This window comes from Tursiops truncatus, chromosome 12 (assembly GCF_011762595.2).
Source record: "Tursiops truncatus isolate mTurTru1 chromosome 12, mTurTru1.mat.Y, whole genome shotgun sequence".
Taxonomy (NCBI): domain Eukaryota; kingdom Metazoa; phylum Chordata; class Mammalia; order Artiodactyla; family Delphinidae; genus Tursiops; species Tursiops truncatus.
Genome location: NC_047045.1, coordinates 15,522,414 through 15,547,957, shown reverse-complemented (window position 1 = coordinate 15,547,957; position 25,544 = coordinate 15,522,414). Strand labels below are relative to the sequence as shown.

At 37.2% G+C, this 25,544-nt stretch overlaps 1 protein-coding gene across 1 annotated transcript in view; it reads right to left on the bottom strand.

The window, feature by feature from the left end:
• Nucleotides 1-607: 607 nt before the first annotated feature.
• BCKDHB (branched chain keto acid dehydrogenase E1 subunit beta) overlaps nt 608-25,544 on the bottom strand; it is a 284,540-nt gene continuing 259,603 nt past the window's right edge. The window contains exon 12 of the mRNA XM_073789379.1: nt 608-4,379. The gene's annotated coding sequence lies outside the window, so the exon portion shown is untranslated. The remainder of the gene's footprint in view (nt 4,380-25,544) is intronic.

Below are 25,544 nucleotides of genomic sequence, written 5' to 3'. Positions count from 1 at the left end.
TTGAGGTTGCTTCCATGTCTTGGCTATTGTAAACAGTGCTGCCATGAACACTGGGGTGCATGCATCCTTTTGAACCATGTTTTTCTCCGGATATATGCCCACAAGTGGGATTGCTGGCTCGTATGGCAGCTCTATTTTACACTATAACGTAACTATAGATGCAGATATGCTTACAGCCATGCTGCTTCCTCTCTCCCCTGCTTCCTTCACATGCAGCTCACTCCACCATGGGAACGAGCAGTCACCAACCGTCTTACCAGCTCTGTGAATGAATCCTCATGGGTCTTGTCCTTTAGAAAAATAAATAAATAAAAGCGCAACAACAAACACAGACCTATTTTAGGCAATGGTTGGATAAATTTTTTATAAACTACAGGTAGTTAAATGTTTAATCTTGGCAGTTAGAGGAGATCTAAACAAGAGGCAAGGGGGCACTTGTCTCACACTGAAGGTGGTTACTGCTTGAAAATAGAAGCTTACAGGTTAAAAGGACTCAGAGGATTGTTTTAGGATATTCATTTCTATATACATAACTGAGACATTGAGAATTGGGGGTCATTTTGTTTCATTTGTTTCTATAGCAAAAAGGCAAAGAAACTATAAGCAATGTGATCATTTGTGACATTTCTTAGGTTTATTATAGTATAAGAATACAGACTAACATTTCTGAAACAAAAAGTGAAACCTGTGGTTTGACAAGGAAAAATATGTTTATGAGATTAGGACACAAAATTGGAAACTGTATTTGCCTCAGAAAAGCTGGGTGTTATAGTGGCCAAATCCATAGGCAAGATGTTAGAAAAACTGTTTGAAAATGCAATGAATACAGTAAAAAGTTGTGGAATTCAATTCAGCCTGTCAGTCATTAAACAGTTCTTGTGCACCTGCTGAGATGAAGCTAATACATGCAAGTTCACATAAATTGCAATTTAAAAATCTAACAGTTGTTTGCTTTTATTTAGTCATGAAAAAGAAGTGTTATTAGCAAATATTTTGATTATATTAAAATAATTTTAAACAAAGACTTAAATCTCGAGTTTTTGTCATCTATATCTGATATTTAATATGTTGACAATTTTAGGCAAATCCAGAACTAAAGGTTAAATTCTTTCAACAAGTATCAATAACCATATTCCAGGTATGAAGTTAACATGTAACTACATTATCTTCTTTATAATTCTCACTGTCCCTGTTCTATGTCCCCTCCAATCTTCCTTCTACATAGTTACCAAAACAATCCTCCTAAAATGCTAATTTGGTATTAATCTCCTATTTTAAACTTTTCCATGATTCCCAATGACCTACAAGTCAGAGTCCATTTTTTAAATTTTAATTTTAAATTATTTTTCAAAAATTTTTATGGAAATACAGTTATTTACAATGTGTCAGTTTCAGGTGTACAGCAAAGTTATTCAGTTTTATACATATATTCTTTTCAAAATCCGTGTTTAAATTGCAGCATACAAGTTTCTTCACAATCTGGCTGCCACTTAACCTTCCTATCTCATCCTCCTCCAGTTCAACTCCTGACACCAAAAAAAATATTTTTCCAGCTCACTGAATCTCATAATTTCTAAACATTTTGTGATAGGGCTAGCAATTTACCCATATTACAATTTGTAGAGTAGCGGAAAATATGATTTATTTTGGAGAGAAAAAAAGTTGAAATCTTCAGCTTGCTTCAATCACTCTTAGATAACCGAGTCTTGGCTTAGATGACTCCAGCAGAGACATCTGTCTTCTAGACATCTATATATATGAGATTAGGGTAGGACCTTGCTCACCGTTCATTAGATAGACTCTCAATAAACTTACATGATTATCAGACAGTAAAATTTTTGATAAACTTTTGATGAAAAGGCTGAAAATTATAGATCAGATGATTAACTGTGGCCTAAATAAATAGGAGTTTGTTTTTCCATGACAAAAAAATCCAAAGATCAGTAAGTGCTGTTGTTAGTTTATCTGTTCTGTGCTAACATGGATGAGAAGCTCTTTCTGGTTTTCACTCCACACGCTTAGCATAGTGGCATTTTCCTCAGATTTCTAGCTTCGTGGACAAAGAAAGGAACCTTCAGGAGCATGCTCCCAGCCATATCCCTATCTTATCCAGATAAAAAATCATTATACAAAAGCCACCCCCAGCAAATTCCACTTATAGCTCATTGATCAATACTTGGTCAAATATTCACCCCAGTCGGTAAGCGACGAATCGAAAGTGATTAGCCGGCTTTTTCAACCTCACTAATGGCAAGGGAAAAAGGGGTTGGCACTGGATGTTGGTGTCTTTCTCAGTGCTTTTCAGGAGCTGGGAAAGGTGGTCCTTAGATCCCTAGAGTGTCCTTGCCAATGATCTGTCGGCCTGGTCTCTGCTGACTTTATAAAGTTTCTTGGACAACTCAGGCTCCTCTTAGCTAGGACCACTCTTTGGACCCTGACCATACACTGAGGTCTGACTACATTAGTCACTTGCTCCCTTACCAGATGGCACAACCCAGTGCATTTGCTGTAGAGTTCCTGTACATTCCTGTAGAATGTAACATTCCTGTAGAATGTAACATTCCTATAGAATGTAACAATCTAATTTTTCAAAATGCTACCCTGTTATAAGTTCACGTTCTTACATACAGTCTGTATTTAAGACGTGCTATACGCCCATGCCTCTACTTCACCTGTCTCTTTCTGTATTTGGTGATAATCCTAGGTATCCTGAAAGACTCTTTTAAATGTCACCTCCTCTGTGAAACCATTAACACATTAGAGGGGGTTTTCTACCCTTACTTAAGATCCCAAAGAATTTTAATAGCATTATTTATAGTGCTTTCACCTTATAAGTTTTTGATTAATACTCTCTTTCCCTTTGGGGGAAACCTACAGCGTAGTTAACCTTTCTTTCCCTAAACCCATATGGGGATTCATGAATATGTGTTGAATGAACACCTGATAGCATGCTTGCTTTTCCCGAGAATATATTCTACTTTTACACTAGGACAATCCAAACTGGAGGTTGACTGTCACTACTCTACTGAACGCTCTGGCAGAACAGTCTAGAACCACTCATGCCAAGCACTGGTATTTTCCAGAGTAGCCTGTGGAAATAACCTTTGGATGTGAGCTTCCTTTTAACTTATTTAAATGATTTTAACATACCCACCCATAATATTACTAGATGAGAAAAGGAAGGTTTGGGTATGGTTTTATTTTCCTTAGCGGTTAAGAGCATTTAAAATAATATTTGATTTTATATGAGTTTGAATTTCTAAACTTCTGAAAATCCTACTGTCTCAGAAGTTGAGACCTATTCCATGTTCATATTATAGTTGGCCCTGAATAAAATGTTTAAAACCACCACAAAGTTCAGTTTAAAAAAATATATATATATATGATGTGATATATATGCATTATATATCTATATATAATGTATATATAGATACATCACTAAGCAGTTAAAATAATAGTTCAAGGTGTTGTTCCCTTTAATTTTTGTTTCTGAAAAGGAAGCTTCAAAGCATTATTATTAATCCTAAAGCATACTCATTTATTCACTTTGCTGGACAGCAGAAATTAACATAACATTGTAAAGCAACTATACTTCAATAAAATTTTACAAAAATAATAATACTCATTTATCTCTTCTTTGAAAACTTAACAAGGGATGGGATGTGTATCCACCTCCCTTTTTGCAAAGGGCCTGGCTTTTTAAAAGCCACATTTAACAGTCTTGTCTGCTTGTTAACCTGGTGTTGTCTTCAACTCTCTTTGGAACAGCTATCTCCCAGCTGCAGTTAAACATTCAGCCTAGAAGCTCCCAGCTCACAAGACTTTCTCCATTATTCCCAAGTTTACCAACAGGGAAGCTGTAGTGTTCTCACAGAAAAAGCCAAAAGTTGCTTGAAGAGTTCCAGTATAAGTCATATTTTCCATTTTTATTTTATTTCTGACCCGGAGGCTTAGATCAAGTCTAATTTCTTTGAAGCCCGTGGTTTTGAGATATTAAATTCCATCACAGCATTAGTATCTGACACTCTTAAAAAGTTCCTACGGTGCATACATTTTCACCAAACACTTTAAATATTTTGTGGTTCTAAATATTACGCTGTATTTGAGTTGGGGAGCCATGGGACATACTTTAAAAGTCAAAGGACAGAGAAGGATATAGAATGGAAAAGTGATATAGTCCCCCTTTGTGTTCCAAGCTATGCCACAAATCCCCTTCACCTTGATGGAAGTAACTTTGATGCACTATCTTCCTATGCTTTTCCAGGTCAGGTCACAAATGTACTGATTCAGGCGAATGCAGGTTTTCACACTTGGGATGATGGGATGGATGAAGCTCCTTATATCTGGGTCAACATCTGGCTTCCATTATATGTTATATACTGCAGAAAATGAAGGAGCACAAAAGCATATTATCGCAGCCTCCATTTCTTCCTCTGATCAAATACGCTCTCAGAAACACACATATACACACACCCCCATAGGCATTTTTACTTAAGTAGTGTCATAATATGCACACTGAGGCATTTATTTTACTACTTCCTAGTCATCTTTCCACGTCCGAATATGTGACCATGTCTCATCTTTCTTAATGAGGATCTCATAGCATGGATTTCCCCATAATCCATGTAATCATTTCTGTATCGTTAGATGCTTGGGTTGTCTACAGTTTTTCCTGTTACAAAAAAATCTCTGCAATTCTTGTCTTTTCACATATGCAAACTTTCTGGAAGGCAGGTTTCAAGAAGTAAAACCCGAAGGTGATTCAGGTTTTGTTTCTGATGGATAACCACCAAAGAGCTTCAAAAAGACTGTAATAATTACACCCCACGCCGTATAAAAGTCCAAGATTCCTCACACTCTCATCAACACTGGATAATAAAGGAGAAAACTTTTTATTATCTATGTATGAAAAAATAAATTATGAAAAATGTACAGGGGTGTTTGTATCTCCAATTAGAGAAGAAACATTTTTTTGAGATTTTTAAATTTTATTATTATTTTTTAATTTAAGTATAGTTGCTTTACAATGTTGTATTAGTTTCTAGTGTACAGCAAAGTGACTCAGATATATGTATACATAAATCCCCTCTTTTGTGGATTTTCTTCCCATTTAAGTCATAGCAGAACACTGAGTAGAGTTCCCTGTGCTGTACAGCAGGTTCTCATTAGTTGTCTATTTAGACATAGTATCTGTAGCGTATATATGTCAGAAACATTTTCGAAGTCTATTTGTTTCTTAAGTTTTAAAACCACACATAAACCTGGACATAAGCAGCACACATCATTTCCCGATTAAATGGGGTTATAACTGTGTTTGTTATATTAAAGGATGAGCTCCTCCAACAAAGAGAACCCAACATACAGTGGCTTACAGAATATAGAAATTTCTTTCTCATGTAACAGAACTGTAATGAGCAGTTCTGATGGACAGGACAGATCTGCTAGGTGTAGTCATTCAAGACCCAGGTTCTTGCCACCTTATTTTTCCTCCATCTTCTAGAACACAAAAGAAGGTAGATACCTACCATATCCAGAAAGAGTCTAGAGGAGGCTTGTTCAATGTTTTAATTTCCAGACCCAGACACATCACTTCTGCTCACATTCTGTTGACAAGAACTTGGCCATCTTAACTGCAGGGGGACTGGGAAATGCAGTCCAGCTAAGAGGCCTGGACTCAATCACAACCCCATTTTCATGACAGAAGGGGAGAACAGATTGGGTCAAATTATCAGTCTTGCCACACTTACTAAACTTCCAGATATCATAATAGTGATTCAAGTAACTAAACTAAATTAAGGAGAAAGCATTTCCTAAAGTCAAATCCAGGAGAAGACAGAATTGCTATATTCAAAAGACAATGTTTTTACATACGTGTGCTGTAAATTACACACAAACTTTGATATAAACAGAGCACATCATTTCAAATTACATAGAAATTTTCTCCCAATGATTTTTTGTTTAAGTATTTACTACTATGTGGTCCATCCTACGCCTTCTAAAGGAACTGGTCATCTCTCCTTATCTGCAGAAATGACCTCTAAATATTGCAATGACTTAGAATGAAATCCCAGGACGCCCCACTTGTCACACTTTTTTCTTCAATTTGTGACAGTTTCTTCTCATGACTGTTCAATTCTGTGCCATTTTTCAAAAACAAATTTGTAATAACTTAACATTTTGAAAGTATACACAAATAAGCCTAAAAAGAATTTAGGGTCTAGAAGAAAAGTCACCAAATGTATGCTCTATATTCAGTGAGATGTCAATTCCAAAGCTGTGCTGGGATAGAAGAGAATAGAGGAAGCCGTAAACCCTTCTAGTTGGACTCAAGCCTGCGCTGCAATACAGGCCTAACTCCAGTCTTGTTGGCACGTTGAACACATTTCACTAAAGGCATACAAAAGGTCCTTTATTGTTTTCGGGAAGATGATAAGACCAGCTGAAGAGTTTAATGCCTTCTTTGGCAGTGAGAGATGGAGTCAGGGAACTTTGGCAACTCAAAGGGAGCAATAAAATGACCATGTGAAAAGGGCACGTTGGAAATATAGTAATGACGGCAATGTAAGATGCATAAATGCGATCAAGATTTACTGCTGGAGATGTTACCAGAGCTTCTGATGTGCTGTCATTCTCTACTGAGCCTGGCAGCTCGCTTTTAGAGGAGCAGGGAGTCACAAATAAGTACCAATCAAGGTAACTCCAGGACTGCAGCCTGCTGTATTCTGACCTCATAAACAAGGTATTCTGTAGAATGTATGCACGAGTCAAGGACCGTCTAAAAGGTGATACAGAAGTCTCAGTTCTCAACATAGAACAGAGGAGTAGGTAGTTTACCATCAACTTTACCAGATGGCTTCTTTAAGCACGGTCATAAATAATAAGTGAATGTTATGTGAAAAGAATCAAGGAGAATGAATGGACAACTACTTCAGCCTGTCCATTTTACAAGACTTCTAATGTTTCAAAGAAACTTGGCACATTTTTTCTGGAGAAGCTTACACCTTCATTCTCTGCCCCTTATAGATTACTCTGATTAATCTCTTTCATGCTCATAAACATCTCACATGCCCATGTTTGTTACCTGAAGATATATTGTACTCCTGTGTTTAGCTTGGTACATTTTCCTTTCCAAAAATGTCTCTGGGACTTCCCTTCATTAGGAATCATTCTCTTTTCAGTTCAGTGTCACTCACCTGTGACAAAGACTCATGAGCTGCTTAATGGGAAGCACAATATAGCAGGAAAAATATGCCCAGGCCAACTGCCTGCTCGAGAGCCTGGCTTTCATTTTCTCAGCATCTCAACCCAATCTTTCTCTAGGAGGCCGATGATGGGGTTGAGAGTGAATTATTTGTCTGATGGCTTTCTAATAGGGAGGTGGTTCCGAGAGTCAGGATGGAGATGGCCGATCTTCTGCACACGTGTGCGCCAAGTCAAATTACAGTCCAGAGGGCCAGTGGTGAAAGACAACACATTAACCTGCACTGACACCTGTACATCTGACACACCCTTTCCTGAACTCAAAAGGTCTGTTTCTTTTGAAATATTTATGTCACTGAAAGTAAAGGCCATTCCATTCTGGTGTTTCACTTTACATGATGATGAAAACTGACACTTAAAACAATGAAATCAGTTTCCAAGGCAGAGGGTAAACACACAAAGATGCATCCTTTCTGCCACAAGAGAAGTAAAGGAAATGTACATATCAGGTCCTGAAAGGTAAATCTTCAATCGATTTTAAATGGGATTTTTATTCAAATATCCAAATGACCGTTTCTCTGGAGCCTCTTCAATTAGTCCATAGTAACCAAATTGAACATATTGCCTTATTCTATTATGCTGTGTCCTCTTGACTGTCAAATTCTGGAGAATTCAAAACAAGTGTGCAAGTGAAACTGAGAGAGGTTAGTATCACAAGAGCATTTGTTGCTTATTAAGATCCTCTGTGTGCTGATTCTGAGACATGTTAATGATTAAATTAATAAAAATAATAATTTTACCTGACACTTTAGATTTAATTTTAGTAATTTAAAAGAAAAACATAATCAAGCATAAAATGAATTTGCATTTTGAAATAAAGTTAGTAACTTGGACTTGGGTTTCTTTTCTGTTTTCTCAATGCTTTTTGCAATATTCATGCACCTGTGGTCTCATGTCTTTTCCCATCAATCCACTGAAATTGCTGTCAACGTGTGTGTTAATGACTTCTTTGTTATTAAATCCAGGTGACATTTCTCAGTCCTTAACCTACTTTACCTCTTACTCATACATCTAAACAACGTTTACCAAATATCTACTAAGTGTCAGGCACTGCATTAAATGTCAGGCATAAATGTTGAAGCAGAGTTTATTGTGGAATAGAGGAGTTGGATATTAATGAGTTACAGAAATAATTATTCAATTGTTGACTCATAAAGAATAAATATAGCATGCACTAAGAGAATATAGTTGGGAAATATAATTTAGTCAGAGATGTCAGCAAAATTTCCCAGAGGAAATGACTTCTAAGCTGAAATTTAAAACTTATTTACTCAAAAATACCTATGTAGGGCTTCCCTGGTGGCGCAGTGGTTGGGAGTCCGCCTTCCGATGCAGGGGACACGGGTTCGTGCCCCCGTCCGGGAAGATCCCACATGCTGCAGAGCGGCTGGGCCCGTGAGCCATGGCCGCTGAGCCTGCGCGTCCGGAGCCTGTGCTCCGCAACGGGAGAGGCCACAACAGTGAGAGGTCCGCATACCGCAAAAAAAAAAAAAAAAAAAAAAGAAAAACAAAAAACCTATGTACAACTATGTAACTTATTTATCTTCCATTCAGTCGGTCAAAAACATCAACTAACTAACTAATATGTTCACAGATACCACATAATACTGCTCAATAGTTCTTAGCTGGGCTCACTTAAACTGATAAACTGAGGCTGGAATATAGTATAGTGCTGATAATAATAGACTAGTGGGTAGGCTGGGGCTGACTGGTTTACAGTAACTTAACTAGCATAGCTAGGATAACCAATGCATCTTTCCACTTCATCATTCTTTGGCATGCCAGCTCAGACCTAATCACTTGGCAGGCACAAGGTTTTAAGACAGAGAGAGGAAACCTGCAAAGTCTCCTCAAGTCGAGGCTCAGAAGTCACACACATCAATTCCACCACAGTGTACAGACCCAAGCAAGTCACAGGCCAGCCCAGATTTAATGAGTAAAGGAATTGATAGGAGAAGCTGCAAGGTCATAATGCAAGATCAGAAAGAAAACTTGGAATAATTTGTGGCCACTTTTGCAATCTACCACAATGAGGTAGGTGTTATTTCTCCCTATTTTATAGATGATGAACTAAAGCTGGAATATAGCACAATGCCTAGCACAAAGTAATAGTCACTAAAAATTATAAAAATAAAAGAATACAGTCATGAATAAATTGAATAATTAAATTAATTCATACTTAAATAGAGCTATGGCTGAGGCCTGGATTGTCTGTTTCCATGGCCTGATTCTTTCTTGTTACTCTATACTGGCTCCTGAATATAAAAAATCCAATGAGATATAACAGTTGAGGAATGACATGACTGTCTCCAGCTGGAGACTCCCATTGGTAGCCGTGAGACAGCTACATAGGAAGCAGTGGTTCTAAAACATTGGATAATAAACCTCACAGAACTATGATCCCTGAGAGAAGGGAAACACATGAGAAAAACTCTACAAGTGCTCCAACTTACAGCCTAGAAGTTTCCAGGTTGAAGTACAGATTGGGGAAATCCAAACAGAACCTGGCAGTCTTCCTAAATTTGAGATTAGTGGTCAAGAAGCTCAAGATAGCTAGACTTTGTAGAAAAGAGTACTGGAGAGGATAAAGCTGCACAGAGAGAGAGCTCCAAAGAGCTATGGAAAAATACCATTGAGTCTATGACTGAGCACAGCTCTGGAATGCAAAAGAAGAAACTACCCAAAGCCAGGGAAAGAACCACTGAAGAGCAGAAGGTGAACAAGTGGTAGAGCTCAAATAGGGCTGGGAATAGTTCACGTTCCCCCCAGCCAGAGTAGAGAGACTTTATAATATACAGGAAAATGAGTAGAATGGCCAGAAGGGTATTGCCTTAGTAGTGGGGCTAAGTTAGCTTGAGACAAAAGGCTTCTCTGGATTCAGGAAAGCCTCAGAAGGATCAAACTAGTTCCAAATAACTTAACTGTACATCAGAACAAAATCAACACTCTTTAAAGAAATTAAAAAACAAAACAAAATAAGATATAACAATGATATTCAACATCCAGTGAAAAACTACCAGCATGTAAGAATCAGGAAAATATTTGCCCCATAATCACGAGAAAAATCAATCAACAGAAACAGATCCATATATGACAGAAGTAATGAAACTACAAAGACTTTAGAACAGCTATTATGAATATTATAAATGCTTCATAAATTCAAGGATTAGAAAAACACATTAAAATGATGAAAAGAAAAATGGAAGATATGAAAAAGACCCAAACAGAAGTTCATGAGATGAAAATAGCAATATCTGAAATTGAAAAAATTATATTGTATGTGATTAACAATAGAGTATACAAAAGATCAGTGAATCCAAAACATAGGAATATAAACGATTCAAAAGGAAGCAAGAGAGGTAAAAAGACTAAAAAAGACACTTCCCCCACCAAAAAAAAAAAAAAAAAAAAAGAGCATTAGTGACCTGTGAAACAATAACAAGTGGTCTAGAGTATGTACAATTGGAATCACAGATATGGGAATGTAGGGGGAAGGGAGAAAATATTTAAAGAAATAATGGTGTGATGGATTGGGAGATTGGGATTGACATATATACACTAATATGTATAAAATGGATAACTAGTAAAGAAATAATGGCTGACGTTTTTCCAAATTTGATAAAACCAATTAACCCAGATATCCAAGAAGTTTAACAAATCCAAAGCAAAAGAAAGAAAAAGAAATTCACACAACTGCACATCATACAAAATTACTGAAAACCAGTGATAAAGGAAAAAATATCTTAAAATCAGCCATGTTGGAGAAAATATATTTTTCCAAACAAAGATATGATTATAGCAGAATTTTTGTCAAGAAGTACAGAAGCCAGAACACAATGGTATAACATCTTTTAAGAACTTAATAATTCTATAAAGAGCAAAAACATCTGGCAAAAATGAACACATAAAAAAAGGTTGTTTTTCAGATGAAAAGGAAAGAAAAAAAGAAAGAAAGAAAGAAAGCTGAGAAAATTCATTGCCATCAAACATGCATAAAAACCAATATTAAAGGAAGTGCTTGGGCAGAGGGAAATGGTAACAGGTGGAAACTAAAATCTACAGAAAAGAATAAAGAATGCTGAAAATGGCAAACATACGGGTAAATGTAAAATCCTTTTAAAAATTGGTTTTCTCATTTATAAATATCTTTAAAAGATAATTATTCAAAGCAAAAATAATAATGTATTTGGGGATTTAGAGCATGTAGAAGCATCGATCACTGCAATAGTAAAAAGGTCAGGAAGAAGAAAATGAAAGTATACTACAGTAAGATTCTTACACTGTATGTAGTGGTGTAACATTATTTGCAAGTAGACTATGATAAGTTAAAGGTGTGTACTCTAAACCTTAAAGCAACTGCTGAGAAAAATAAAAGCCAATAAAGAAGATAAAATGAATCATAAAAGTACTTAACTTAAATGAAGGCAGAAAATAGGAATAAAGTATCAAGGAATAGATAGGACAAATAGAAAATAAAAAATAAGAAAAAAACCTATGCAAATGGCTAAATGTTCCATTTAAAAGTCAGAGATCATCAAACTGAACTTAAAAGAACTACCCAATTTTATTCTGTCTACAAGAAAGCCACTTAAAATTTGAAGACACAAATAAGTTAAAAATAAAAGAATGGAATAAAATATACTATGCAAATACTAAGCATAATAAAGTTGGAATGGATATATTAATTTCAGATGAAGCAGATTTTTAGAATAAGAAATGTTAACAGGAGTAAAAGGGGACACTTCATAATTAATGTGGGATCAATTCATCTAAAGGATGTAATAATTCTAAATGTTTGTACACCTAATATGTATACAAATACATTTTGAACTTTAAAATACATGAACCAAATATTGATAAAATTGAAAAGAGAAATAGACAATCCTAAATTACAGCTGAAATGTTTCAAAAACTTTCTTCCAATAACATAGAGCAATTAGACAAAAAAATCAATAGGATATAGAAAACATGAACAACACTATCAACTAACTTGACCTAACTGATACTTATAGAATATTCTCCCCAACAACAGTAGAATACACTTTTTTTTTCTTCCAAATGCACACAAAACATTTACAAAATAGAGTATATTCTGGGACATAAAAAAGACTCAATAAATTTTTATAAAGTAGAATTCTTATAAAGTATGTTTTGTGACCACAAGATAATTAAACTAGAAATTAAAAATAGAAAGATGTTTGAAAAATCCCCCAAAGATTTGGAAAAATTTTAAAACATGCTTCTAAATAACCCAGGAGTCAAAGAAGATATCTCATGGAATATTTTCAAACATTTTTAACTTAATGAAAATTAAAATACAACATACTGAATGGTAGAGAGCAGCTAAAGCAATGCTTAGAGGAAAATGTATAGTATTACATGATTTATATAGAAAAGACATTCTCAAATCAGTGATCTAAATTTTCATTTTAATAAGCGAATTAAACCCAAATTAAACAGAAGGAAACAAGTAATAAAGGTAAAATAAGAGGACAACAGTAAAACAATGAAGAAAATAAATGAAGCTAAACTCTAGTTTCTAGAAATGATTGTGCCCAGCCAAGGAGGCAAAATGGATTCAACAGATTATAGGATGCAGTTATCAAATCACCTCATACAAACACTATCATTAATTACAAAGAAATCCTCAGTCCCTGACAGACACATTCTTACTGTTTTTCCTTGTTACTGTTCTAGAAAACATTTTTCTTCCTGTTTCCAGAAAATCTAGCACAGATATAAGTAGTCCATCTTTACCTTGCCTGGTTGCAAAGTAGGATGATTATGCATGTGGGAGCTGAATTCATAATACAACTCTGCTAAAGTATAACCCAGGAGGAAAATACCAGCCTGTTCCAGACCCGTGTCAGCAGTAAGTCTTTGCCAGGAAGGTCCGAAATGAAACAGAAAAGTAGGTTCTTGTTTCTTACATACAAAGTTGAAGGAAACATTCCCATCAGCCTCTAAACAGGAAAAGAAATCCTATTGCTTTGAAAACAACAATATTATATTTGTCTCATTTGATTTTTCAAACCAAGAGAAAGAGGTTTCAACTCACAACACTGTCTTACCCTTTTCCACCTATAACAAACAGTACTGTTGAAACCAAGCAGGACCCTGCGGGGCCCTCCTGGGGTACAAAATCCTTTCTGTGTCTCCTGCTTCTTGTTTGTAGGGAAAAGGCTTTAGCCTCCTAGACCTGCCCTCCAAAGGGCAGATTCAAACAGTTACTAATTAGGGGACTGAGGGAATGCAGAAACAAAGGAAAAGTAGTCAAGAAACAATAGTGCAGGCATAAAGCAGAGTCCTAGCTCCTCCTCATGGGATATACATAACAATCTGATGCATATCTCTGAGTTCTTCTGTAAGAACTAAGACCCCCACCCAGGTGGAGGTTGGTAACTTCAGGCTGAGCACAAGTACGTGGATCCCAGACTGGCTGGAACAAGAAGCCTGAAGACTAAGACTCCTGGCAGCCACCTTGTTACCTCCCCACCAACCAATCAGAAGAAAGTCACACACCCTGCAATGCTCACCCCAAATTTTGCCTTTAAAAACTCTTCCCTGAAAACCACAGGGGAATTCAAATCTTTTGAGCAAGAGCTGCCCATTCTTTTTGCTTGGCCCTTGCAATAAACCTTTCTCTGCTCCAAACTCCATCATTTTGGCTTGCTGGGGCACATGAACTTGGGTTCAATAATACTGCAGACATCAAGAAAAGAAAAATTCACTGGAATGTGAATTAATCAGATGGTAGTTTTAAGACCCTTGCAGAAGATCATGTTAAAGTGATCAGGTTTCTTAGGTTTCATTGTCATCACCTGCTGTGCTAACTAAGTGTCCAAAACTGTCATGCCTTCTTGGGAATAAAATAACCTATCCCTACACATGCTATTTTAAGTCCTTTCATTTCATCCTGCTTTTGAAATGACTTTATTTTCGGACACCCCAGATGTAATCCCTTCGCTGACCACAAAGTGGTTTGTTCTGAAAAATGCTGTAAAGAGCAAATTCTTTGAATCCATATTTCCTCAGTTGACATGACCAAGCTGTTACGATTTCTCAGTGACATGTGGCACTTGCATCTGTAACAAGTCATAACCAGAGGAAACTCTGGCAGCATAGTGGTTGCACAATTTAGACTCAACCATTGGAGGAGTTAAGTATTTTGGTCTTGAATTCCAGTGTGGCTTAAGGAATGTTAGCAGTCTTTTTCCAAAGTTGTGGTGCACATACAACCCAGTCAATTCCCTTACACAAGGCTTAGTCACTATCCCCTGTATATTTTGTGTGTGGCAAATTAATGTAAACTCATCTTTGTTTGGCTTCTTCCAAACTGTAATTCATTAAATTCTCTACTGGTGAGTTGTTCCACTTCTTTAGTCTGGGAAAAGTCTTTTCCAGATAGTCATCTGTAATGTTGGCCATTCCTCTTCTTTGCATAAGTACAATTTAACTAGTCATAAAACACCCCAGGGGGTCCATCCAAGTTCCCTTGGAAGCTTCAAAGCCAGGAAGACACAAGGACAAGTTTTTCTTGAACTCCTTTCCACTCCCCACTCCAGAGCCCATGGCTCTCCATGCTGGAGACCCAACCATGATATCAACTCCTGAGTTCCCAGATATACCTGTTCCTAAAAATCCTAATTGCTTCCAATAGGCCAAGACCTTTACTGACTTAACTAGAAATAAGGACAGCCATACTTCTTCCAACTCAAGGTACTTCCCTGTCTCAAGAAGGAGACTGATGGAAGTAGCAATAAAGTTTCTAGAACAAACCTTTTATACCAGCAATCAGGAAAAAGGAAATGCTCAATACTTAAAATATGGTATTCTGGTAAATACGACCAAGAATTATAGCTTGTAGTTCTCTGTTTCTCACTTACTTGTTGGTCTTATGTAAATCTCCCCATCTCTCGGGGCCTCTCATCTCTAATATCTTTCTAGATTTCAAAGTCTATGATTCTACTGATATGAAAATTCAAGGGGTATGGTAAGGAGATCATTTAATTATTTTTATTTATTTTATTTTTTTAAATGTGGTAAAAACTACATAACACAAAATTTGCCAGTTGAGTCGTTTCAAGTGCACATTTCAATGGTATGAACTACATCTACATTGTGCAATCATCACCATCAGCCATCTCCAGAACATTTTTCATCTTCCAAAACTAAAATTTTGCACTCATTAAATAACAACTCCATTTCTCCTTGCCTTCAGCCCCTTGCAAACACAATTGTACTTTCTGTCTCCATGATTTTGATTACTCTATGTATCTCATATATGCAAAATAACATGGTATTTGTCCTTTTTCTGACTGGTTTATTTTACTAGTATAATATCCTCAAGGTTCATCCATGTTGTAGCATGTATTATTAAAGCTGAATAATATTTTATTTTATATAAACACCACTTATCTGTTAACGGAAACTTAGGTTGCGAGAAAATTGATTTTTTAAATTATCTACTATAGTGTTAATTTCCTTCCAGATCATGTTCTTAGCTACATGTCAAAATCACCTAGGGGTTTTTAAAAATACAGGTTACTGGGCTTAACCCTAGATTTACTAAATCAGAATTTCCATAGCAGGGGCCTAGAAATCTGTATTTTAAGAAAACTGAAGGTCTATGTTCTTATCAAAAAGTAATTGTGCATCTGTCCCCTCCTAAAAAAAAACTGTTTGTGGGATGATCTGAGTACCAGTCTCTATATCACATACAATATAGAACTGCTAAGTTGTAGTTACAACTTAAACATGAAACAAGTCAAGAAAAAAACGCATGTGTGTGGAGGGAGTAGATGAGTCCCTAGTTCTTCTGCCCGGAGGTAAAGCATTGGAGCTGGACCAGAAACAAGAAAACCCTGGCAATAATGCATGCTGGGAGACTGTGATTTTCACTGCACTTTTTTGGTTCACAGATTTAAGGACCAAATCATGGAAGTAGTATGCATGGAAGTAGAATTGCACCTTGATGCATCAAGCAGCTCTATATGGATGCTAATCAGATACTGAAAACCTTCCAATAGGTAAAGATCCTAGAAAGAGATTCCTCCATAAAAATAAGTGTAAAGTTAGCAGAGCCGTGTAAAAATCACAGAGACTGTCTGCTGACAATCTCCATTTGGTAAAAATCATTACATTTAAAGAATGAATAAAGAGACGAAAATTAACATGGAATTTATAGACATGACAACACGAGGGAAAGAGAACAGCACATTAAGACTCAGATGATAGAAAATTAGGGAAAGCTGGTCATTCTCAAAGGGATGTCAAAGATATGACTTTTACAAAAGAGGCAAAAAAGAAAAAAGAAAACTCATGCATAATGAAAAAACAGGCTATGAATATGAGTTAAGATGATACTGCTATGACAAATGAAGCCCCACATTTCAGTGGAATAAGAAATAAAACTTTATTGCTCTGGTATGTGAAATCCAAAACAGATGTTCCTGATTAGCAGACAGCTCTCCTCCAATTGGCAATTCAGGGAACTAGGCTCTTTCTACCACGTGGCTTCACCATCTTCAACACATGGCTTTTAAGATTGCCATGGAATGGGAAATAGCATGGGAGACCACACATGGGAGATTTTTATGGGCCAGGTGTGGAAGTGATTTGTATCTGTTCTTCATATACTCCATTGGTAAATTATGCTCACATAACTTCAAGAGGGGCTGAGAAATTGTTGTCTAGTGGGTGCGCAGGAGAAAGGAGAAGCAGATTACGTGAACAGCTAGTCAATCTCTAGCACCCTGACTACAAAATGTCTACAGAATGAAATGCACATACAACAACCTGGGGAGAATAGAGGGCTGGGGGAGATGAAGTCGAAATAAAAGAGCAATAACAAATGAAAGCCAATGCAGGAAGCAAAGAGGAAAACTGAAATGGCAGGATATGGAACAGACTTATGAAGCCTTCCCAGAACACAGAAGAAGGAGAAAAAGATCTGAAAATAGTAAAAGAAAATGATAGACACGGAAAGCAGAGAGGTGAGAACAGAGATTTTAATTTCAGCCTTGGAGATGCTCTAAAACAAGAAACCAGAACAAAGAACAGAGAGGAAGTAACAAAGATGTAACTGAAGAAAAAGTTTTAAAACAGGAGACCCAAATATGCAGACATGAATAGCCAACCATGGTTCAGGTAAATGTATTGAAAGAGATCCATGCAAAATGCGCAATGGAAGAATTTCAGAATTAGAAAGATAAGGAAAAAGAAATGCAACAAGCATACATGCAAGCAAATAAACCAACAAGAGATTATAAACAAAGCAACAAAATCAGATTGGCAAACATTTTCCTCTGCTACTTGAGATGCCAGGAGACAATGTTGCAACATCTTCTGATTCTGGTGGAAGGAGTTTTGATGGAAAAAAAAAAGAATTTTATATGAAGAGACAATGTATCACTCACTACTGAGAGAGCAGAATAAAGTCCTCAGAAAAGCTAGAATTAAGAAATATTTGACTCAAGTAATCCTTTACAAAGAAAGGAAAGGAAACACAGAACAAAAACAATTTTTTTTTTTGCTGAATAGCATACTCTAAATGACAGCCAATCAAATTAAATGCCTCAAGAATGGGAGTCTTGTACGTAAAAACTAGTATTGAAAGTAAACATTAAAACACATGAAACAGGAAAAATCAGAATGGTTCAAGATTGCAGAGTAGAAGGACATGTGCTCATTCCCTCTTGTGAGAGCACCAGAATCACAACTAATTGCTCAACAATCATTGACAGGAAAACACTGGAACTCACCAAATAAGATACCCCACACCCAAAGACAAAGGAGTAGCCACAATGAGATGGTAGGAGGGGTGCAATCACAATAAAATCAATCCCATAAACGCTCGTTGGGTGACTCCCAAACTGGAGAACAATTATACCACAGATTATTATAATCTGTGATTATAATTATATAATTATAATGTAATTATACCACTCCACCCACTGGAGTGAAGGTTCTGAGCCCCATGTCAGGCTTCTCAATCTGGTGGTTTGGCAACAGGAGTAGGAATTCCCAGAGAATCAGACTTTGAAGTCTAGCAGATTTGATTGCAGGATTTGACAAGACTGGGGGAAACAGAGACTCCAAACTTGGAGGGCAAACACAAAGTAATATGTGCATCAGGACCCAGGGGAAGGAGCAGTGACCCCATAGGAGACTGAATAAGACGTACTTACTAGTGTTAGAAGGTCTCCTGCAGAAGCGGGGGGGTGGCTGTGGCTCACTGCGGGGACAAGGACACTGGCAGCAGAAGTTCTAGGAAGCACTCCTTGTCGTGAGCCCTCCCAGAGTCCACCATTAGCCCCACCAAAGAGCTTGTAGGCTCCAGTGCTGGGTCATGCCTCAGGCCAAACAACCAGCAGGAAGGGAACTCAACCCCACCTATCAGCAGACGAGTGAATTAAACTTTTACTGAGCTCTGCCCACCAGGGCAACACCAGCTCTACCCACCACCAGTCCTTCCTATCAGGAAGCTTGCACAAGCCTCTTAGATAGCTTCATCCACCAGAGCACAGGCAGCAGAAGCAAGAAGAACTACAATCCTGCAGCCTGTGGAACAAAAACCACACTCACAGAAAGACAGACAAGATGAAAAGGCAGAGGGCTAAGTACCAGATGAAGGAACAAGACAAAACCCCAGAAAAACAACTAAATGAAGTGGAGATAAGCAACCTTCCAGAAAAAGAATTCAGAATAATGAGAGTGAAGATGATCCAGGATCTCGGAAAAAGAATGGAGGCAAAGATCAAGAAGATGCAAGAAATGTTTAACAAAGACCTAGAAGAATTAAAGAAAAAATAACTAGAAGAGTTAAAGAACAAACAAACAGAGATGAACAATACAATAACTGAAATGAAAACTACACTAGAAGGAATCAATAGCAGAATAACTGAGGTAGAAGAATGGATAAGTGACCTGGAAGACAGAATGGTAGAAATCACTGTCACAGGACAGAATAAAGAAAAAAGAATGAAAAAAAATGAAGACAGCCTAAGAGACCTCTGGGACAACATTAAATGCACCTACATTCGCATTGTAGGGGTCCCATAAGGAGAAGAGAGAGAGAAAGGACCCGAGAAAATGATTGAAGAGATAATAGCCGAAAACTTCCCTAACATGGGAAAGGAAATATCCACCCAAGTCCAGGAAGCACAGAGAGTCCCATACAGGATAGACCCAAGGAGAAACACACCGAGACACATAGTAATCAAATTGAGAAAAATTATTAAAAGCAACAAGGGAAAAATGACAACATATAAGAGAACTCCCATAAGGTTAACAGCTGATTTCTCAGCAGAAACTCTACAAGTCAGAAGGGAGTGGCACAATATATTTAAAGTGATGAAAGGGAAGAAACTATGACCAAGATTACTCTACCTGGCAAGGATCTTATTCAGATTTGATGGAGAAACTAAAAGCTTTACAGACAAGCAAAAGTGAACAGAATTCAGCATCACCAAACCAGCTCTACAAACCAGCTCTTCTCTAAGGGGGAAACACAAGGGAAGAAAAGGACCTACAAAAACAAACCCAAAACAATTAAGAAAATGGTAATAGGAACATACATACCGATGATTACCTTAAATGTGGATGGATTAAATGCTCCAACCAAAAGAAACAGGCTCACTGAATGGATACAAAAACAAGACCCACATATATGCTGTCTACAAGAGACCAACTTCAGATCTAGGGACACATACAAACTGAAAGTGAGGGGATAGAAAAAGATATTACAAGCAAATGGAAATCAAAAGAAACCTGGGGGCTTCCCTGGTGGCACAGTGGTTGAGAGTCTGCCTGCTGATGCAGGGGACATGGGTTCGTGTCCCGGTCCAGGAGGATCCCACATGCCGTGGAGCGGCTGGTCCTGTGAGCCATGGCCGCTGGGCCTGCGTGTCTGGAGCCTGTGCTCTGCAATGGGAGAGGCCGCAGCAGTGAGGGGCCAGCGCACCGCAAAAAAAATAAAGAAAAGAAACCTGGAGTAGTGATACTCATATCAGATAAAATAGATTTTAAAATAAAGAATGTTACAAGAGACAAGGAAGGACACTACATAATGATCAAGGGATCAATCCAAGAAGAAGAAAGAAGAAGATATAACAATTATAAATATATATGCACCAAACATAGGAGCACCTCAGTACATAAGGCAAATGCTAACAGCTCTAAAAGAGGAAATTGACAGTAACACAATAATAGTGGGGACTTTAACACCTCACTTACACCAATGGACAGATCATCCAAACAGAAAATTAATAATGAAACGCAAGCTTTAAATGACACAATACACCAGATAGATTTAATTGGTATTTACAGGACATTCCATCCAAAAACAGCAGATTACACTTTCTTCTCAAGTGCACATGGAACATTCTCCTGGATAGATCACATCTTGTGTCACAAATCAAGCCTCAGTAAATTTAAGAAAATTGATATCATATCAAGCATCTTTTCCAACCACGACGCTATGAGATTAGAAATCAATTACAGGGGAAAAAACGTAAAGAAACACAAACGCATGTAGGCTAAACAATACGTTACTAAATAACCAAGAGATGACTGAAGAAATCAAAAAGGAAATAAAAAAGTACCTAGAGACAAATGACAACAAAAACATGATGATCCAAAACCTGTGGGATGCAGCAAAAGCAGTTCTAAGAGGGAAGTTTATAGCAATACAATCCTACCTCAAGAAACAAGAAAAATCTCAAACAATTAACCTTACATCTAAAGGAACTAAAGAAAGAAGAACAAACAAAACCCACAGTTAGTAGAAGGAAAGAAATCATAAAGATCACAGCAGAAATAAATGAAATAGAAACAAAGAAAACAATAGCAAAGCTCAATAAAACTAAAAGTGGTTCTTTGAGAAGATAAACAAAATTGATAAACCTTTAGCCAGACTCATCAAGAAAAAGAGGGTGAGGACTCAAATCAATAAGTTTAGAAATGAAAAAGGAGAAGTTGCAACAGACACCGCAGAAATACAAAGCATCCTAAGAGACTACTACAAGCAACTCTGTGCCAATAAAATGGACAACCTGGAAGAAATGGACAAATGCTTGTAAGAGTATAACCTTCCAAGACTGAACCAGGAAGAAATAGAAAATATGAACAGATCAATCACAAGTAATAAATGGAAACTGTGATTAAAGATCTTCCAACAAACCAAAGTCCAGGACCAGATGGTTTCTCAGGTGAATTCTATCAAACATTTAGAGAAGAGCTAATATCCATCCTTCTCAAACTCTTCCAAAAAATTGCAGAGGAAGGAACACTCCCAAACTCATTCTACAAGGCCACCATCACCTTGATACCAAAACCCGACAAAGGTACTACAAAATAAAGAAAATTACAGACCAATATCACTGATGAATATAGATGCAAAAATCCTCAACAAAATACCAGTAAACAGAATCCAACAATGCATTAAAAGGATCATACACCATGATCAAGTGGGATTTATCCCAGGGATGCAAGTATTTTTCAATATATGCAAATCAATCAATGTGATACACCATATAAACAAAGTGAAGAATAAAAACCATATGATCATCTCAGTAGATGCAGAAAAAGCTTTTGAGAAAATTCAACATCCATTTATGATAAAAACTCTCCAGAAAGTGGGCATAGATGGAACCTACCTCAACATAATAAAGTCATAAATGACAAACCCACAGCAAACATCATTCTCAATGGTAAAAAACTAAAAGCATTTCCTCTGAGATCAGAAACAAGACAAGGATGTCCATTCTCACCACTATTATTCAACATAGTTCTGGAAGTCCTAGCCACGGCAATCAGAGAAGAAAAAGAAATAAAAGGAATACAAATTGAACAAAAAGAAGTAACTGTCACTGTTTGCAGATGACATGATACTATACATAAATAATTCTAAAGATGCCACCAGAAAACTACTAGAGCTAATCAATGAATTTGGTAAAGTTCCAGGATACAAAATTAATGCACAGAAATGTCTTTCATTCGTATACACTAACAACGAAAGATCAGAAAGAGAAATTAAGGAAGCAATCCCGTTCACCACTACAACAAAAAGAATAAAATACCTAGGAATAAACCTATCTAAGGAGACAAAAGACCTGTATGCAGAAAACTATAAGACACTGATGAAAGGAATTAAAGATGACACAAACAGATGGAGAGATATACAATGTTCTTGGATTGGAAGAATCAATATTGTGAAAATGACTATACTACCCAAAGCAATCTACAGATTCAATGCAATCCCTATCAAATTACCAATGGCATTTTTTTACAGAACTAGAACAAAAAAAACCTTAAAATTTGTATGGAGACACAAAAGACCCCGAATAGCCAAGGAAATCTTGAGGGAAAAAAAAGGAGCTGGAGGAATCAGGCTCCCTGACTTCAGACTATACTACAAAGCTACAGTAATCAAGACACTATGGTACTGGCACAAAAACAGAGATATAGATCAATGGAACAGGATAGAAAGCCCAAAGATAAACCCACGCACCTATGGTCAACTAATCTATGACAAAGGAGGCAAGGATATACAATGGAGAAAAGACAGTCTCTTCAATAAGTGGTGCTGGGAAAACTGGGCAGCTACATGTAAAAGAATGAAATTAGCACACTTCCTAGCACCATACACAAAAATAAACTCAAAATGGATTAAAGACCTAAATGTGAGACCGGACACCACAAAAGTCTTAGAGGAAAACATATGAAGAACCCTCTTTGGCATAAATCACAGCAAGATCTTTTTTGACCCACCTCCTAGAGTAATGGAAATAAAAACAAAAATAAACAAATGGGACCTAATGAAACTTAAAAGCTTCTGCACAGCAAAGGAAACCATAAATTTGATGAAAATTCTCAATAACAATGAAAACAAAGACTGAAAGACATTGAGAATCTGGGAGAAATTAGCACTAGCTAAAAGATGGTAGAGCTGTAGTTCCTGACACACACTCTACCTTGGCTTCATGAAACAACATTCCAAAGAAGGAGCTTCCTGCCTCTGCCTCTAGCTATCCATGTACTCAAAGTGGGATGAATTGGGAGATTGGGATTGACATATATACACTAATATGTACAAAATAGATAAGTAATAAGAACCTGCTCTACAAAAGAATAATAAATAAAAATCAAAAAAATAAGCATGAAAAATCAAAAAATAAAATTTTTAAAAAAACCATGAAACAGGGCTTCCCTGGTGGTGCAGTGGTTGAGAGTCTGCCTGCTGATGCAGGGGACACAGGTTCGTGCCCCGGTCCGGGAAGATCCCACATGCCGCGGAGCGGCTGGGCCCGTGAGCCATGGCTGCTGAGCCTGTGCGTCCAGAGCCTGTGCTCCGCAATGGGAGAGGCCGCAACAGTGAGAGGCCCGTGTACCGCAAAAAAAACCAAAACAAAACCATGAAACATAGCTCAGAATTTTTAAAATGCTTGCTTATAAAGTTGAATGCCAATGTCCAAAATAATTAAAGGAAATATATAATATAAAACAATGTAGTTACACTAATCTAGCTTATATTACCAGAAACTAGGAAGTGATTATAGGGATGAGAGGGGGGTTGGGGAAAGAGTGAAAATATGCACTAGTCTTTAAAATGCACTTTTCAGTCTTGATGTTAGAAAGAATATTAGGGAACTTTGGGTTAAAAGGATGCTTTTAAAGTTTAAAGTTAATGACAAGTATAATTTCAAATAGGATAGGGATTCTGGCTTAGAGAGAATCTGGGTGACAATCCCCAATCATCCTCTTTCACTTTCTAACTAAATAGCTGTTGAAAACAAAATTTGATGAAAATTCTCAATAACAATGAAAACAAAGACTGAGAGACAATTAGAATCTGGGAGGAATTAGCACTAGGTAAAAGACAGTTGGTGGAGCTATACTTTCTGACACACACTCTCCCTTGGCTTCATGGAACAAAATTCCAAAGAATGAGCTTCCTCCCTCTAGCACCATCCATCCATTTACTCAGGGTCCCAGGACCTATAACCACCAGGACACTGCAAATACCCCTCTCTACCCACTGAGAGATGTTCTCTAAAGCAAAGTAACCTCTGTCTAATTCCAGATACTGCAAACTCCTGAAAAACAATCAGCCACAAAGTAAAAGACAATTTCTGGGTGCGGTGCATTTTCTGAGACAAGTAGTCCTGATAGACACAGTACTTGGGTAGGAAAGGACGGAGACACAGTGCACACCTATAATATAATTTTTCAGACACTGCTATCAGTTTAAATGAAAAATAAGCTAATGGTGGGGGCAGAAGGAAGAAAGGAAGAAAAACAAAAAGAAAACCCACCTAGAACAGAGCAGAGATATACTCCATAGAAGCAAGCAATATAGAAACAGGGACATATTCACGAATTGTGGAGATGAACCTGCCGTAAAGCTAGAGATCTGAACAATGATGAGAAGAGTGAGATGACTGTGTAACCCACCTGGTTCCACCAAGTTATAAAATATGGAAGGAGGGAAACTAAGAAGAAAGTGACAACAAAGAGCCTATAAAAAAAGTATTGCAGAAGGAAAAGGATAAAGACATCATGGTTGGGACTTCAAGGTAGATTGAAAACATAGTTACCTCTGCTTTCTCTTGATATCCCAGTCAAAATATTTAAAGGAATCTGAAACACGCGCACACACACACACACACACACATACACACACACACACACACACGGCATTAACTTAAATTCAAGAGAACAAAGGGAAAAAAGATAAGAGTAGACGAGAAATAGGAACAAAAATTTGAAAAGCAGAGAAAAGAGAAGTATCTAAGCCTGCAAGGGTGCTGATGGTGAGGAACAGGTAAATATACAAGCCAGTTGGCGCCACAGGAACCCAGAAAGTCTTCAGGCTTTTATAGGTTAGAATTTAGAGCAGAAGTGTTGCTTAAAAGTATATGAAGGAAGCAGATATACCCTGAACTCTGTGAAGCCTGGCGGACACTCACCCCTAACTGGCCAAGGTAAACGCTGTGGACAAGCTGAACCAGAAATTCTGGACTTAGGAATTCTAAGAGCAGAGCTAGAGTTCTGTAACATAAGAACTGAAAGATCAAACCAAGAGGTCCAACATATACAACTGTGACACTCAGGCCCCCTCCCTTCTACTTGGCTCTAAAACATGGCAGTGATTTATGTCAGAGTGTTCTGACTATATTTTCCTCTAAGAGTTTTATAGTGTCTGGCCTTACATTTAGGCCTTTAATCCATTTTGAATTTATTTTTGTGTATGGTGTTAGGAAGTGGTCTAATTTCATTCTTTT